At 36.9% G+C, this 17,994-nt stretch overlaps 1 protein-coding gene across 1 annotated transcript in view; it reads right to left on the bottom strand.

Annotated features, from left to right (window-relative positions):
• Positions 1–17,994, bottom strand: part of NTRK2 (neurotrophic receptor tyrosine kinase 2) — a 114,453-nt gene that overhangs the window by 63,128 nt on the left and 33,331 nt on the right. The gene's annotated exons all lie outside the window — the stretch shown is intronic.

The raw sequence follows: 17,994 nt of genomic DNA on the forward strand, positions 1-17,994 counted from the left end.
AAAAGAACACTTCAAACGAGGTAGTACTTGTAAAAGAGCTTTTAACACAGCACCTGGCACCCAGTAGGTCTATATAAATGTTTCTTCCCTTCCCTATTCCCTAATAAAATATCAATCTCACATCAGCATAAATAAATGAATGCATCATTTTCATTTATTTATTTATTTTCATTTATTTGTTTTCCTTTATTGGGTAGAATGCAAATTCATTGCTGTCATTTTCCCCTTTGTTTTCACTGGCCTGGCATAGTGCTGCATACATAAGTATTTAATAAGTGTTTTGTTAAATTGACCTGAACTGCAACTCTAACTTCTGAATACATAGAATTTTGTTAGGTATGAAGGGAAAACTTATGATGATTCCTTTTAATGTGATTCATATTCTTATAAATCATTATTGTTATCCCACTAAATTATTATTAGCACACTATAAAATATTTTTTGAAATGGCATTAGGATACCCAAATATACATTTGGCTCTAAAAAGTTTTAGAGCCAGTGGTAAACTACTTTAACATGAAAAATAATCTTAAATTATATAGAAAAAGCCTGCTCAAGCAATCTGCTAAGAACTGGGATCTGCCTCTGACATTTACTGCCTATCTAATTTTGACTAAATCATTTACCTACCCTGGGCTTCCATTTCCTCAACTATAAAATGAGAGGGCTAGATGCAACGATGAAATAAGTTTCTTCCAACTGTAGTTCTATGACTTATGATGGCACAGAGATTTGGAATTAGAAGACCTGGGGTAAAATTCAGTCTCTTCTGTTTACAATGATCTATGTGATGTGGGACAGGTCTCAATCTCTGTCTCAGTTTCCTCATTTGTAAAATGAAGCAGTTGGATGTGATTCTCTCTAAGGTTTCTACCAACTGTAAATCCCATGATATCCTGAGTTTCTCCATGAAGCTTACCCTGGCCACTGAAGACAAGGGTGATCTTTCAATTCTGCAAAAATTTATTGAGTTCTTGTTGTATACAAAGAATGTACCAGGAGCTAGGTGGTACAAAGATATAAATGAAACAGTCCCTGTCCTCAAGAGGCTTACATTCTACCGAGGGATACAATAGGTACACAGATCTGTCACAATATTGTCCTCTGAGGGTCTGTAGCACTAATATGACACATCACACAAATGTTTTATGTTATAATTGTTTCTGCATGTACTAAGATTGTAAGATACCATATTTTATACCGCTTAGTGATCCCATAGCATCTGGTACATGGCCTTGAATAGATATCTAATAAATATCACTTGCAGCAATCCTGCTAGGAAAAGAGAATGGTTCATTTTCTCACTGTCTCTTCCCTCTCTTGGTATCTCTTCTTTTTCCTCCCGGAAAGTTCAAGCATTTCTCCTTCCCTCCATATCAAAATCTGCCCTCATATTCTTAATTTCTACTAAGGAATAAACAAATGACTAATGAAACCTTAAGTTTTATCCCTCGAGACTTTTTAATGGAGATCAACATTTTTAGTTAACTAGAAGGATTAAGTTTTGGTAACAGAATCTGAAACATCAAATATTACGTAGCTCTGCCCTACCTCACTATGGTCCTCAGAGAGACCCTAATATTCAGTTGAGAAATATCCTAGTCTATAGACAGAGGGAATGCCCACCTACCTCATTAGTAAGCCAACATTTTACTTGACCTATATGGGAAAACAGGTAAGATAATTTTCAGATTGTACCCGTATGGCATATAAGCATCTGGCACAATACCTACAGGATATATTCCTAAGCAGGAGATCTTACCTGAGGCCTACTTCTAGTTAAATCTTTTAGTTAGTTTTTTTTTTTAAATGTAGTCCTGAGAAAGTCCTATTGAGTCCACAGGCTGGACTTCTGAATTACTGTTTAAAACAGAGGTTCCCAAACTTATTTGTCCTACCATGCCCTTTACAAAAAAAATTACTCAGTTCCCCCCCTGGAAATCTACTTGTCTTAACCCTTTAATTTTTTTTAAAAAAAAATTTGCATCATTTCAAATACATATGTATATATATATATGTATTTGAAATGATGCACCTTAAATTTAATAATTTATTGTAAATTTGTGGCGTTTTCCTGCACTTAAATTTTGATGATGCAATATTGTATGATGTAACCATATAAGATCATATTATAAACAAATCATCACACACACACATATTCCTGCTGATGCATGCTGGACTTCCCAACAATGTGTAACACGCTCACCTGCCAACACTTGCTCCTTAAGACCTGTCAGCAGACTTGACCACTGATTGGTTGCATTTTATGTGTTTATTTGGAAAATAATGCAATCTCTATGACCTTAAGTCTGTTCCACAACAGATGAAAGATGTATGAATAGTTTTTCAACATTTTCTTATCTTCTTTCTTTATGCTTCTACTGCCCTCTTATTTTTATTCAATGTCCCCCAATTTCACCAGAGGCAATATCTTTTACTTTCTTTGTATCCTCAGTACTTAGTACAATGCTTGGCACATAACAGGTGCTTAACAAAAGTTCTTTGACTGACAAAAGCTGCATCCATTGGTCCATTAATTTTGTGAAATATTTTTGTTTGTTTACTTATATTCTTTCTCCCTTTCTTCCTCCTACTTAAGTCTTAAATTCCACTGATATCACTGGAACAGTCTTAATTGTTCTTAACCTTAACCCTACCTCCCCCCAACACCTATGTGTATCACATTAGGCCTTTGGGCCACCCTTAAGTGAGTTAAAAGGTACCGAAATAAAGACCTATCATTTTAACTATTTCTGGCCTGTCTCTTTCTTTTGTGAAACCGCCTATGAGTTCTCAAACTTCTTTTATGGCCAGTTGAGTCAGGATAAAGCATTTGTCCACCCTAAACAAGATTCAAAAATATTCCTGTACTCCTCAATCTAAATACATAACTTGATTCTTCACAAAATAGACCCTGAAGGTCATGGAAAACAAAATTTTCTGGCAAACAAAATATGCATACTTGTAAAAAGTAAAGTTAAAAAGCACTCCTCATTCTACCCCATCACACATCTTACACCTTGAGGAGTTGCCTACCTTCTCCATTCTGCCTTTCAACCCCTGCTAATCAATTAAAAATGTGTGCCATTAGAAATAAGAGGGATTAGTCTTTCAGAGTTGGTTATTTTTACAATATTGTTATGGTATAAATTGTCCTCTGTCTTTGCTCACTTCACTCCTCATCAGTTCATAAAAGTCTCCCCAAGTTTTAATGAAACCATCTCCTGCATCCTTTCTTACAGCGCAGCAGTATTCCATTATATTCAATGAAAGACAACTATGTGTTGAATTGATACAAACTGTCCCAGAGGGCAGAAGTTGGAGGACTGAGTAAAAATAGCAAAGAAGTTCATTTAGGCTTGTGGTATAGAAGAATTTTCTAACAATTAGGGCGATCCAAAAGTAGAATGGGTTGCCTCCAGAGGAAGTGGATTCCTCCTCATGGGAGGTCTTTAAGCAAAAAGATGAATAACCACTTGTCTGGCGTATATGGCCTCTGAGGTCCTTTTTCAACTCCGAGATTCTGTGGTTTTGGGCAAATTCATTCTCTATTTACTGCAGATCAACAGGATAATCTTTGTATATTAAGGAATAGCACATTAATTTTATTTAGTTTATTTGTTAAATGAAAGTGTTTACCTTCTTTGTAAATCGGGATTGGAACTAAGCTAGGCTCTCTCTTAAGACCTGTTTATTATTTTGAAAAAGGAAGAAGTTGCTACTAAAGTACAGGAAAGCAGAGGTCAACTCTTTTAACCCCAAGTCTATCCTCTTGCTTTGTGGGGGGTGGTTCACCCAGGGTGGTACTATAAGTCTGGAAAACTATTAAAAAGTCCTGAGGCTGTAGTACTCACTGGAAAGTGGTTTGCTTGACTCTCTACTAAACCTATCTTCTTTCTCCTTTAGAGGGAGAGGAGAATCCAAAGTATTTCTAAAAAAGTCTAAAGGGCTACATTACTCTCTGGGGAAGATGGAGGTCCCTCCATGCCCCACGAGAGAAGTTGTCTTGGCTTATGGGCTCGGGTGTGACTCATGTATGTGATTTTTTTTTTGTGAAGTTAAATAATTTATGTCCGACTCGGCATGATCCCATGTGAGGTTTTCTTGGCAAAGATACTGGAGTGGTTTGCCATTTCCTTCTCCAGCTCATTTTTACAGATGAGGAAACTGAGGCAAACAGAGTTAAGTAACTTGCCCAGCATCACACATCTAGTAGGTGTCTAAAGGTAGATTTGAACTCATGAAGATGAGTCTTCCTGACTCCAAGCCTGGTACCATTTAGCTACCCCCAAGTTAAATAAAGCCTATTCCACATTCAATGTCTCATTAGCTCCTTCTCAATGACTGGGAAGTGAGGATCCTTTTTACTTTTGATGTGACAATCTAGACAGGAGCCAAATTCTGATGTTCCCAGGAGAAATCCCAAAGATAGATAAGAGGTCCCCAAGAGAGAACCCAGTTATGGTAAGTCCAATGTAAGGCAGAGTTTTGAATCATTGGATGGAGAACACTTCTGCTTCCTACCTCACAGGATTGTTATGAGAAACCATTGTACATTTTATGATGCTATATCAATGTGAGATGAACAATTATAATAATGACGAGGTAGAAGGAAATGGGATAGCGTATGCATTCTAGAGTCATATGCTGAATTGCTAACATTGACCTGCTCAAGATCCTTCAGTGACTCCCTATTACCTGTAGGATAAAATACAGAGCCATCAGCTTGGCATTTAAAGTCCTTCCAAATCAAGACCAGCCTATCTTTCCAGGGTAATTACACATTACTCCCTTTCACCTACTTTCAGGTGCAGCCAAACTGGCTTTGTGTTCCATCTCCCATCTCTATGCTCTCCCCCACTGCTCCTCACTTCTTACTCTTAGAATCCCTTCCTTCAGGGCTCAGCTCATGTGTCACCTCCAACACACAGGCTTTCCTGATCCTGCTAGCTATTAGAGTTCCCCTAGTCCTCGATATATATCTATCAGTCTACATGTGATAATCCACTAATAAAAGACATGATCCTTGATGACAGGGATAGTTTTTCATTTTATCATTTTGTCTCTCAAATCTAACAATGCCTGGCATATAGTAGGCACTTAATAAATGCTTGTTGGATAACATTCAATTTGAAAAATTGAATCCCTCTGTGTATCCTTCTAAGTTCTTGAATTAAAATTCTAAAAATGTTAAATATATTAGAAAGTATGGACACAAGAATAGAAAGCTCCTTGGCATTGTTTCATTCTTTGTATTTATATTCTCAGGGCCTAGCACAATATCTAGTACATAGTAGGTGCTTAATAAAGGCTTAATGGTAGACACTATAAGGTTGAACCTTTGCTGTGGTATAGAAAATGATGAGTTGGTGGACTTAGAAAAATATGGAAAGAATTGGAGTTATGAAGAAAGAGAAAATCCAGCCTCAGAAAGACAGAGGATAAACAAGTAGAGTATGGTCTTACATGGATGCATATGAATGCATATATTTATAAATGAGTACAATTATAGATATCTAAGTATACATATGTGTATATGTATGTATATATTATTGTGTATATATGTAAATGTATAAATGTATGTGTATACACACACATACATGCACACACATATATATTATATATATATATACACATACACACACATATGTTTAATTATAGCCTTCTTGGGGGTGGGGGAAGGAAGAGGGGAAAAAAGAACAAAGTAAAAAGTGGACAGCAAGGAACAAAAGAAAACTCACCAGGAAGCAAAGAAAAGATGGACAGCTCTGAACACAAGGTGTAGTATTTATCATATAGGTGTTCTTGAAATGGAAATTTATTGCTGCATATTTTGAATCCTCTCTTACATTCTGCTGTGCACATGGCAATGCTTTTATTTTCTTTTCTCATTTCCTATTTAATTTTAGTATTTAAGTTTAAAATAAATTAATTTTTAGAAATAGTTATTGGCTGCAATCTGCTAAACTAATATGTTTGCAGAGGCAAACTATTAAAGCCTATTCTTCTGTCTCCCCTCCCCTACATGATACTCCCTTCTATTTTCTTATGGGGGACAGCTTGGGAAACACTGGAACTTCCTGCCTTGTGTTAACATAGCAGGGCAATGAAAGAAGAGCACCAAGGCATGAAGGAATTAGGAAGGTTATTACTACCAAAGCAATGCCCCTTACTGGGGTTCCATTTAAGTAGGAAAGCCAGTTGGATGAACTTATAACTTCAGGAAGCTATGTGCTCAATCAGTGTCACTGGGAACTGCTCCCACCCTTAAAAGAATGCCAGAAGAGGGTTATATGTAACAGTTCTACCAGCAATGTTCCCCTTGCTTCTCCTACACAAATAAGCTAAGTGCAGTGGCCCTATAGCGGGCAAGACCACCAGGTTCTCTACTGCTGCAAATATGGCTCTTCCTCCACGTTTCACTGAGTTACCTTTCCTTCTGTGCTAATACCCTGTACTCCAGAACAATCAGCCAGATTTCTGATCCAATTTCCCTCCACTTCTTAGTTCATTAAAGCTTACTATATAGGCCTTCAATTTTCTCGCAGTGCCAAGCTAGATTTAGCTTCTCAGTTTAAGAAACAACGTGGAGAAATAGTAATATCTTCCATGTAGGCTGAACAAAACAATTGTGGGATCCTGCAGTTACCAGCCACTTGTGGAACAATTATGGCATCTGTGACTCCTCATCCAGTCCTCTGATTTTGTGATAAGAGTAAGTAATGTTGGGCAGGAACAGCTCCAAGGGTGTATGGTCAGAACATTTTGGCACTTCTTTGGGGAAAAAAAAAATAATAAACAGAGGAAAGTGATACAGGAAGAAATAAATAACCACAAAGATATCCACATAAACATTGTGGTCTCTAATGAATGAAAATAATACCACCAATACCACCAAGAGGAATAGGCAGTATAGGATTCCAGATCTCTAGGCCTGGTAACAAAGAGAGATACTGAGACATCCTTGGGGCTAGAAACAGGATCACCAGTATGGAACAACAAATTCTAATGATATTACTAAATTGTTATATGTTATACAAGCACAGTAAAAAATTTTCATTGCTTGAGTATGGTCAATATGGACTACCCACATTACTTATAACTGGCATTGATACAATACTTTATGATTGCAAAGCTATATATATATATATATATATATATATATATATATATATGTAATTTCATGTGAACTTCATTAGAATTCTGAATAGTAAATGGGACAGGTATTTTTTTTTTCTTCCCATTTTACAGATATGGAAACAGACTCAGACAAGTGAAGGGATTTGCCTAGGATTACACGGATGATAAAGGCAGGACCCAAACTCATGCCTGTGAGTACAAGACCAGTGTTCTTTGCACTCTAACACATTGCTTCTAAAGTGATTAAAGTAGGGCTGAGCCAATATGGCAGAGTACAGGCTGGGACCCAGCTGAACTCTCCCAACATTCCCCTCCTACAACTTTAAAATAAGATCTTAAATCAAATTTTGGAGCAGTAGAGACAAGAGAAAGTCAGAGAGAGAGAGAGAGAGAGAGAGAGAGAGAGAGAGAGAGAGAGAGAGAAAGAGAGAGAGAGAGAGAGATTTATTCATCTTAAGACAATTTAAGAGGTCCATAGAAGATGCCTGCAACACTAGGGTTGGTGCAAGCCAGGATACCAGCAAGAGCATCAAACACAGACTTTGGAGGCAGCTGAAATAGCAGCAGTAGCTTTGGAATCTCTCAGCCCAGTGACAGTAAGGGGGTCAGATAACTGGTCAGAAAGAGATTAAAGGGGACCTTTTGCTGGCACTGAGTACAGCTGACACTGACTGGCAACTCTGTTGCCCATAAATAGTTCTGGGTCCCAGCTCAAGGGCAGAGAGAGGAGCACCTGTGATGGGGTATAAGGGAGCAGGGGCCCTAGTCATAGTTCCAGGGCCAAGGAGAACACTAGTATTTGTGGCTACAGAACTGGTCACAGTTCCAAGGCCAAGAGGGGCATTAGTAATTGTGGCTGCAGGACAGCAGGGGCCCTTCCTGGGTAAAGACCAGAACACAGACCAGGAGAGCAGGGACCACAGTTCTCCCAGAATAACACCAACCTGGAAGCACTGAAAACTTGAAGACCCTCAGAACTAGCTCTGAAAACAGCAGCACAAAAAAATTTTGACTCTTGGGACAGTGCCTCCCCAACCCCAGATGAGCAGAGCCCAACTGTAACATAAAGTTCAAAGTCAAGAAATAAGCTAGGCAAGTGAGTATGCAACAGAAAAAGAACTTGATCATAAAAAGCTACTACCATGGCAGGAAAGACCAAGATATAAACTTAGAAGAAGACGTTAATGTGAAAACAGCTACAAACAAAACCTCAAAGAAAAATACTGATTGTACCCAAGCCCAACAAGAGTTTTTGGAAGACCTAAAGGAAAAGATAAGAGGGGTAGAGGAAAAATTGGGGAAAAAGATGAGAGCGATGGGAGAAAATTATGAAAAACAAAGAATTTACAGCTTGGTTTAAAAAATACTGAAAAATAATAATACCTTAAAAAACAGAATTGGCCTAATGGTAAAAGAGGCACAAAAATTCACTTATAAGCAGAATAGGTCAAATGGAAAAAGAAAGACACAAAAGCTCATTGAAAAAAATAATTCCTTAAAAATTAGAACAGGGCAAGTGGAAGCTAATGACTCCATGAGACATCAAGAAACAAAAAAGTAAAGTTGAAAGAATGAAAAATTGAAGAAAATGTGGAATATCTTATCAGAAAAACAGCTGACTTGAAAAATAGATCAAGGAGAGATAATTTAAGAATTACTGGACTACATGAAAGCCATGGTCAAAAAAAGAGACTAGATATCATTTTTTCAAGAAATTATCAAGGAAAATTGCCCCCAATATCTTTGATCCAAAAAGTAAAACAGAAATTAAAAGAATCCACTAAACACTTCCTGGAAGAGATCCCAAAATGAAAACTCCCAAGATTATTCCAAATTCCAGAGCTCTTAGGTCAAGGAGAAATATGGCAAGCAGCCAGAAAGAAACAATTCAAATATTGTGGGAGTACAGTCAGAATCACACAAAATTTAGAGCCTTCACATTAAAGGAGTGGAGGGCTTGGAATATGATATTCCAGAAGGCAAAGAAGCTAACATTACAACCAAAAACAATTCAGCAAAACTGAGTATAATCATTCAGGAGAAAGAATGGACATTTAATTAAATAGAGGATTTCCAAGCATTCATGTGAAGAGGCCAGTGGTGAATAGAAAACCTGACATTCAAACAGAAGACACAAAAGAAGCATAAAAAACTGATCATAAAAGAGTAATCATAAGGGACTCAATAAAGTGTACTGTTTACATTCCTATATGGGAAGATGATACACGTAATTCTGAAGAATTTTATCATTATTAGGGAAGTTAGAAGGAATCTACACAGAGAGAGGGCATGAGTGCTTGTCAATTATGGTGGGGTGGGATTATCTGTATTTTAATGTAGGGGTTAAAAAGAGGGATGCACTGGGAGAAGGGGGGAGGGAAAGGTAGAATCTGGATAGTTTTCTCACATAAAAGAGGTATTCAAGGAAGAGCTTTTATAGTAAAGGGAGAAATGGTGGTGGGTGGGCAATGCTTAAACCTCACTCTCATCAAAATTGGTTCAAAAAGGGTTCAAATACACACACACACACACGCACACACTCAGGGATAGAAATCTATCTCATTCAATAAGGAAATAGGGGAAGGAGATAAGAGATATGGGGGTGTTAAAAAGGAGGTTGGATTAAGGGAGGCAGTGGTCAGAAGGAAAATTGACTTTTGAGGAGAGACAAGATAAAAAAAGAGAAAAGGATTAACAGAAGAAAATACAATGGAGGCAAATACACAGTTAGTAATAACTGAATGTGAATGGGATGAGCCTAGCTCATAAAATGGAAGCAGATAGAAGAATAGATTAGAAGCCTCATTCTAACAATATGTTATATACCAGAGACCAACTTGAAACAGAGAGACACACACAGAGTTGAAAATAAAGGGCTGGAACAGAATCTATTATGCTTCAGCTGAAGTAAAAGAAAAGGTAGTGGTAACAATCATGATTTCAGATAAAGCAAAAGCCAAAACAGACATAATTTTAAAAAAGATAATCAGAGAAACCACATTTTGCTAAAAGATGCCATAGACAGTGAAATAATGTAAAAAAAATTTGCAGCAAATTTCTCTGATAAATGTCTCATTTTTTCAAATATTTTGAAAACTAAGTCAAATTTGTAAAAGTAAAAGCCATTCCTCAATTGACAAATGGTCAAGGAACACAAACAGGCCATTTTCCAAAGAAGAAATCAAAGCCATCTATAGTGTCATGAAAAATGTTCTAAATCACTATTGATTAAAGAAAGACAAATTAAATTACCCCCTCACACCTATCCAAAATGACAAATGCTGGTAGGGATGAGGGAAAACAGGTACATAAATGAACGTTATTGATGTTATAAACTTGTCCAACCAAATCTGGAACTATGCCCAAAGGGCTGCAAAATTGTGCATACCCTTTGATCCAGCAATACCACTACTAAATCTGCATCCCAAAGAGATCAAAGAAAAAGGAGAAGAACCTATATGTACAAAAATATTTATAGCAACACTTTTTGCAGCAGCAAAGAATTAGAAATTGTGGGGATGTTCATCAGTTCAGGAATGGCTGGACAGGTTGTGACATATGATTGTGATGGAGAACTATTCTGCCATAAGCAATGCTGGGGGGTGGCCTCAGAAAAAAAATACATGGTGAGACATATATTAAATAATGCAAAAATGAAGTGTGAAGACCTAGGAGATCATTGTACCCAGTAACAGCAATGATGTAATTAATGACTATCAACTACTAACAACTTGGCTATTCTCATCAATACAATGATCCAAGACAACTCCAAAGGACTCATGATGAAAAAATGCTATCTACCTCCAGAGAGAAAACTGAACTCTAAGTGCCAACTGAAGTATAATTTTCCTGCTTTCTTTATTTTTTCTTTGCTTTGTGATATACCTAATATGGAAATATGTTTTGCATGATTTCACGTGCATAATTGATATTATCTTGTTTGCCTTCACAATGAGTGGGAGGTGGTGGGATAGAGGGAAAGACTCTGGAACTCAAAAAAAGGATGTTAAAATAAATAAATGATATTTTTAAAAAATAAAGTAATTATTAGTGAGTTATAAAGTGACTTACTCCTCTTAATATTTTCATTTAAATTACTCTTGTAACAAAATTGAGATTCTAGAACAAAGCACTCCACCCCCACATCACCACTGATTCTCTATAGAAATAGATATCTTCATGCAATCAGCAACATTGGATACAGACAATACTATAGACTAGATTTCCTCTGATTACATGATCAGCATAGTAGCCTTCCCATATCTATCCTATGGCTGAGTCAACAAAGGTGATTCTGAGTGGGTGGCAAATGGCTATGTAGTGGGGAAGTGGGGAGAGAACTCATCAGGACCCCTTTCCCAAAGATTAGCCATGACATAGGTGGCCTTTAAAAAACAATCATGTAGAGTTCCAGTAAAAATGGCTGCATGAGTGGTGTCAAAGGAGAATAGCGCTGACACATGTACTTTAGAAAAAGATACCAAAAAAAAGCACCAAAGATCACAAAATTTAAAGAGAAACTATATTAAGTTCCTTTATCCACTTCAGAACATCATAAAAAGAAAGCCTGAGGATCTCTGCAAAATGGGTCCTGCAAGGAAAGTCAACATAAGCACTTACAAATAAACCGGGGGCTTGTTGGGGTAGACTAGAGATGGTCTACTAAATCAGTCAGTCAGTAAATAAACATTTATTAAGAACTACTATGTATTAAATATGTACTGGTATTAAACACTCTAAGTGCCAGGCACTGTGCTGGAAATATAAAGAAGGGTAAATGATAGTCCTTGCTCTCAAAAAACTCACAATCTAATGGGAAAGGCGATACGCAAACAGCTATGTACAACCAAACTATATATGGGAGAAATGGCAATTAATCAACAAAGGCAGTGCACTAGGATTAAGAGGGATTGGGAAAAACTTCCAATTAAAGATAGGATGGTCCAATTTTGTAGAGTTAGAAGGAACTTTATAAGTCATCCAATCCAATTTCCTCATTTTACGGATGAGGAGACTGAGTCATAGAAAGTGGCTTGCCCACAGTCCCACAAGTAGTAATTGGCAAAGTTGGGATATGAGCCCAGGTCATCTAACTCCAAATCCAGTGTTCTTTGTACTACATCATCCTGCCTCTCCTGAAGCTGACAGCATTCTGTACTTAGAGGCAGCAAGATCACAGTTCTCACGCAAGGAAGTTCCAAGGTGGGCCAAAACCCACAATAATATGACCACAAATCTACAGATACAGGGTGAGATGCCAACAGCACTGAGCCTGGAAAGCCCCAAGGATACTAGAAGGAGGTTCACACCATTCAACCTCAGACACTACAAAAGATACTAGAAAACTCGGGGTACTGAACCCAAAAAATGGTGAGAGGGGAGAAACCGGCCAGAACTCAGAGCAGAGACACAACAAAGAAATGAAAGCCAGCAACAAGGACCCAGGAAACCAAGGTCAGGACATTGAAGTCCAGTGACTCTATCCAAGAGTACAGGACTTGTGGTCTTAACACAAAGTTCCAAATCAGGTACTAGAGAAACGAATAAAGAGAAGACATCAAATAATATAAAGAAATATTATGGATTGTGGATCCAAAGATACCCAAAAGAGGAACTTAGAAGAAAATAGTAACTACCTAACAACTACAAACAAAGCCTCAGAGAAAACTGTGGCTTGGCTACAAGATTATCTGGAAAAAATGAAGAGATTAAACATGTATTTATAAGTGAAAAAAGGACTCTGAAGGGAAGAACTAGAAAGACAATAAATAGCTTAGAACTTAAGGTGTAAAAATTTGTTGGAATAACAGGCTCCCTGAAAATTAGAATGGAACAAATAGAAATATTAGAACAAAATCCAAAAATTGAAAAAGTAGAAGAAAATATAAAATATATACTATTAAAAAGAACTGAGCTGGGAAACAGCCTAAGGAAAGAAAACTTAATCATCAGACACTGAAAGCCATAACCAAAAATAAATAAGTAAATGACTTCTTGAAACCTCCAAAACAAACCAAAAGCTTGTTATTTCAAGAAATAAGAAATGGATATTCCCTAGATCTACTGTAGCAGAAAGTAAAATTGGAGGGGGGGACAGGAGGAAATAATCCATTGGTCAATTTCTTTTTAAAAAAAATTGATGGAAACTCCCATTAAATATTATTGCCAAAATTCAGAACTTCCAGATCAAAGAAAAAATTGCAAGTAACCAGAAAAAAGAGTCTAAGTAGCAAAGAGGCACAGTCAGAATCACATAAGATTTGATAGCTACTACTATAATGATGAGAAGATGCTAGAATACAAAATTTCAAAAAAAGATAAAAGTTTACAACCAAGAATAATTTACCCTACAAGGGTAAGTACAATAATACAGGATAAAAAAGGACCTTTAATGTCATGGAAGACTTTCAAAAATTCAAAACAATGAAAAGAGAAAAGGTGAGTAAAAACTTTAAAATTCAAACATAGGCATCAAGAAAAGCTGCAACAGTAAATACATGTGAGCAATAAGAAGGAATTGTATGCTGATTACGCACTTACATTCAAACTGGATGTGAAGAAACAATTGTCTATGAAGAACCCTAATGTCTTCAAGAACTGGAGAGAGAATTAAGATAGAGGACCTTGTTTTGTTTTGAGGGTCTTAAAAGGGGAAAATTCATAGGGAAAGAGAAATATATGAGAGAAGAAGGAAGGTGATGAAAATTTCTAATTCCCTTAGGGTACTTGAGAAGAATATTATACATAGAGGAACGGTGGAGGAATCAGATATTAAACAAATTTCATTCTTATTTGAACTAGGCAAATGAAGGTTGAACACATATGTTTTCTTTAAGATTTTGGTGTAGAACTACACTAAATTCAATAGGAAGGGGGGAGGAGGATAGAGTTAGGGAGAGAATAGTCACAAGAAAAACAGACTTCAACTTTGGAAAATGAATTGTGAATGAGGATTACAAGGGAAAAGAGAAAGGGTATGAACAAGTAATCAGGGTATGGGCAAGAAGAAGAGGGAAGAAGCAGCAGAGTGGAAGTACATCTCTTCAATTACAGATCACTAGTTATGACACACTACTCTTTCGTCTTTTCCTTTGTAAAGAGTTAGGCATGCAATTCTTTGTAAAAGGGATATGAACAAAAAAAGGGAAAAATATGAGAGAATAAGATGGAGGGCAATACACAATTAAGAATAACTATGAACATGAATAAGATTAACTTATTTGTAAAATGTAAAGGATAAGCAGAATAGAATAGAAAGCAGAATCCAACAACATATTGGTTATAAGAAACACAACTAAAAGAAAAAGGACTGATCCAGAGCTCAACAAAGGAGCTTGATGCATTAGTATAAAGAAGTTATAGACCTGAATTGAATTTTAGAAAAAAATAGAAATGATACATCCTTCGTGATTTTCAAATGGGAATAGAAAGTTTTATATATATATTTCTCAGATGCATGTGGCACATTTGCAAAAATTGACCATGTACTAGGACAAAGAAAGTCAGAAATATCAAACATCTCACACTAATACAAAGCAATCAAATTATAATTATTTTGAAGAAAGTATGAAAATATAAACAAAAATCAAATAGTCCTTAAGAATTGGTAGATCAAAGAACAAATCATAAAAACAAGAGATAATTTCTTCAAAGAAAAGGAACAACAATTAGAAAACAAACCAAAAAATCTGGGACTAGTCACAGTGGTCCTTAGGGGACTATGCAGATAAACACACATATGTGTATGTATACATATATGTATACATAAACATATATGTGTATACTTTTATCAACAAAAGAACAAATCAATGACTTGCCATACGACTAAAAAAAGGAAAAACAAAAAACCAAAAACCCACATTAAAAAATAAATTATGAAAATCAGAGAAAAGATTAACAGAAGCAAAAGCATGGAAACCACTGAATTTACCAAACTAGTGCCTATTTTGAAAAAAATTATACAAACCTATTGCCCAATTATTTGCCAACAAAATGATAACTTAAATGGAATGATTGCAAATTTATAAAAATATTAAATGCTCAGATTAATAAAACCCAGATATTTAAGTAATACAACACCAGAAAAGAAACCAAACAATCCAAAATATGAACTCCCAAAAGAATAAAATCCCAGGGCCAGATGAATTTGCAAGCAAATTCTAACAAACATTCAAAGGATAACTGACTCCAATATTACACAAACTGTTAACAAAATTAAGAAAAGAAGGAACTCTAACAAACACCTATGGTATAAATGTGGTCTTGAGTTCTTGGTGTTAGTGACCTTTCAAAAAGCAAAACAAAGAAGAAAACAAAGAAATTCTGAAGGAAACAGATAACTTTGCAACAAATATGTTGAATATGATTACCTGTTTTGAAAAAAATAAGTGTATATAATAGATTTATTCTTTCATAGACGATATTTTTTCTGTTTTCTTTATATATGGAAATGTTCATGTTTGTTGGTGTTTGTCAAGTTCAGAATAATAATTTTTAAATAAGTTTTTCAGCTCTGGAAACAGTCAAGGCAGGAGAGCTCAGGGTGATGTCTGGTAGTCTAGAGGACAGCCAGTTTATGAGGAAAGACTTCAGCTCTTGAGAGAGGATTACTCTTTGCCTTTTTTCTTGTGCTCTGCCAAAGGGCATCAGGAGGAAAATCATATTTCTCTCTTTCCCCCACTCAATATTAGCCATGGGATTTTGCATCAGAGCTATTTGTCTAATGTAAATACCACATCTAGAAAAAAGCACAGAGAATCAATGAAGCAACTATGAGGAAAGTAGTTTTTGGTAACAAGTCAGCTACGTATTAAAGAGGAGAATTAAGCCCAGCAAGTTAGGAGTCAAAGGTAGTAAATGAATTTGGTGAAGAAATCAAGGCATCTTTCAGTGGAAGCATCTCCAAGGAGAATGGCCCTTGGCAGCAAAGAAGAGAACCAACTATGTATTCAAAAGAGAATGAACCCTGGAAGTTAGAAGTCAAGCTTCATAAAGAAGCAGGACCAGAGAGCCCAGGTGAAAGACCTGCCCAGGAACCTCACTTGAGGTGAGATGGGGAAGCACAAGGAGACAACAAAAAAGGAAAGGACAACAGGACTCTGGAGGTGTCGATTTCATTGACTACCTGTGTTCCTTACAAATATACCCAATTACCAGCATATTCTATGTATGTGCCTACTTTTCCTACCAATGCCAAGTGTATTTGTAGGAGAGTATGCCCCAGGTTAGGGGAAGAGAGGGTTATAGCAACTTATCTTACCATGCCATTTAAGTAAATGCCTTTGTTGTTGTTCCATCGTTTCAGTTACGTCTGACTGTTACCCCATTTGGGGTTTTCTTGGCAAAGATACTGGAGTAGTTTACCAGCTCATTTAACAGATGAGGAAACTGAGGCAAACAGGATTAAATGATTTGACTACAGTCACACAGCTAGTAAGTGTCTAAGGACAAATTTGAACTCAGGTCTTCATGACTCCAAACCCAGTGCTCTAACCACTGCATCACCTAACTGCTCCAATCTTTGCTATAAAGGTAATGTACCAGTGTGACTCATAGGGTATGATCTTAGGGGTTAGGCTCCACATAGCACTTGGAACCCTGGGTAATAGTTACTCCCCTTGGGACCCAACTTGCAACCCACGATTGTAAGTTGTCTAGTAGCACTAGACTGGGTGGCACGTTTCATCTGCAAAATGACAGGGTTGGACTAAATGATCTGAGAGATGATGGAAGTAACTATTTCATTTCTGTATTTTTGTCCCCAATTAGTAGAATGGCACCTTGCAATAAGTAGAGATTATGGAACCACAAAACCAGAGCTGGAAGAGATTTCATGTATCAGCTAATCTAGTTCTCTAGTTTTACAGTCAAGGGAACCAAACTTAAGTAACTCGCCCAAGGTCATAAAAGCAGTGTCAAAGGCAAGTTTGGCACCAAAGTCTTCTGACTCTAGAGCCACTGCTCTTTCTATTGTATGAAGCTACTTAATAAATGTTTATTGGATTAATTAGGGTGCCTGCCTGCCTTCTAGTTCTAAAATCTTATGATTTTAGGTTGTACAGGTATTTTATTGGCCCAGTTGAGCAGAGGGATGTCCCTTAGATCAGACCACTGGTCCACCCCAAAGTGTGGAATTCAAAGGATTAAAAAAGAAGCTTGGGGCAGCTAGAGGGTACAGTAGACAGAGCTAACTTACTAGTTGTGTGGTCCTCTACAAATCACTTAACCCCGTTTGCCTCAATTTCTTCTTTTGTAAAATGAGTTGGAGAAGGAAATGGCAAACCACTTCAGTATCTTTGCCAAGAAAACCTCAAATGGGGTCATGAAGATTTGGACACAGCTGAAATAACTGAACACCAAAAGAAGCCTAGTGAAAATACTGAACCCCTTGGTAAAAGGTGAGGAAGTGAGGCGAGCACAGATCTTGGTACCTAGTTTCCTAGACCACATAAATTCAAACTGTCTGGCTATCCAGTCACCATTGTTTGACCTTGGCTCCACTGCCCCCAGGCCCTGAGAGGAAACAAGAGGACTAAGACAGATGTTGGGCTGCCACCTAATGGTGACTCCCATGTTCCTTGACACATATTGATTTGAAACTGTTGTACCATTACCAACTGCACCTGACTAAAGTCACAACGACTTCAGAGCACTGCCCACTCTTTCCTCCATCAGTCATCTTATAAAAGAAAACACATAGCACCACCACCAACAGTAAAAACACAAAAAAATAAAGAAAGTGGAAAATAGTATGCTTTGATCTGCATTCACTCCCCATCAATTTTTTTCTCTGGAGATGGATTACATTTTTCATCATGAGTACTTTGAATTGTCTTGGATCACTGTCTTGCTGAG

The sequence above is a fragment of the Trichosurus vulpecula genome, chromosome 9, assembly GCF_011100635.1.
Source record: "Trichosurus vulpecula isolate mTriVul1 chromosome 9, mTriVul1.pri, whole genome shotgun sequence".
Lineage (NCBI taxonomy): Eukaryota > Metazoa > Chordata > Mammalia > Diprotodontia > Phalangeridae > Trichosurus > Trichosurus vulpecula.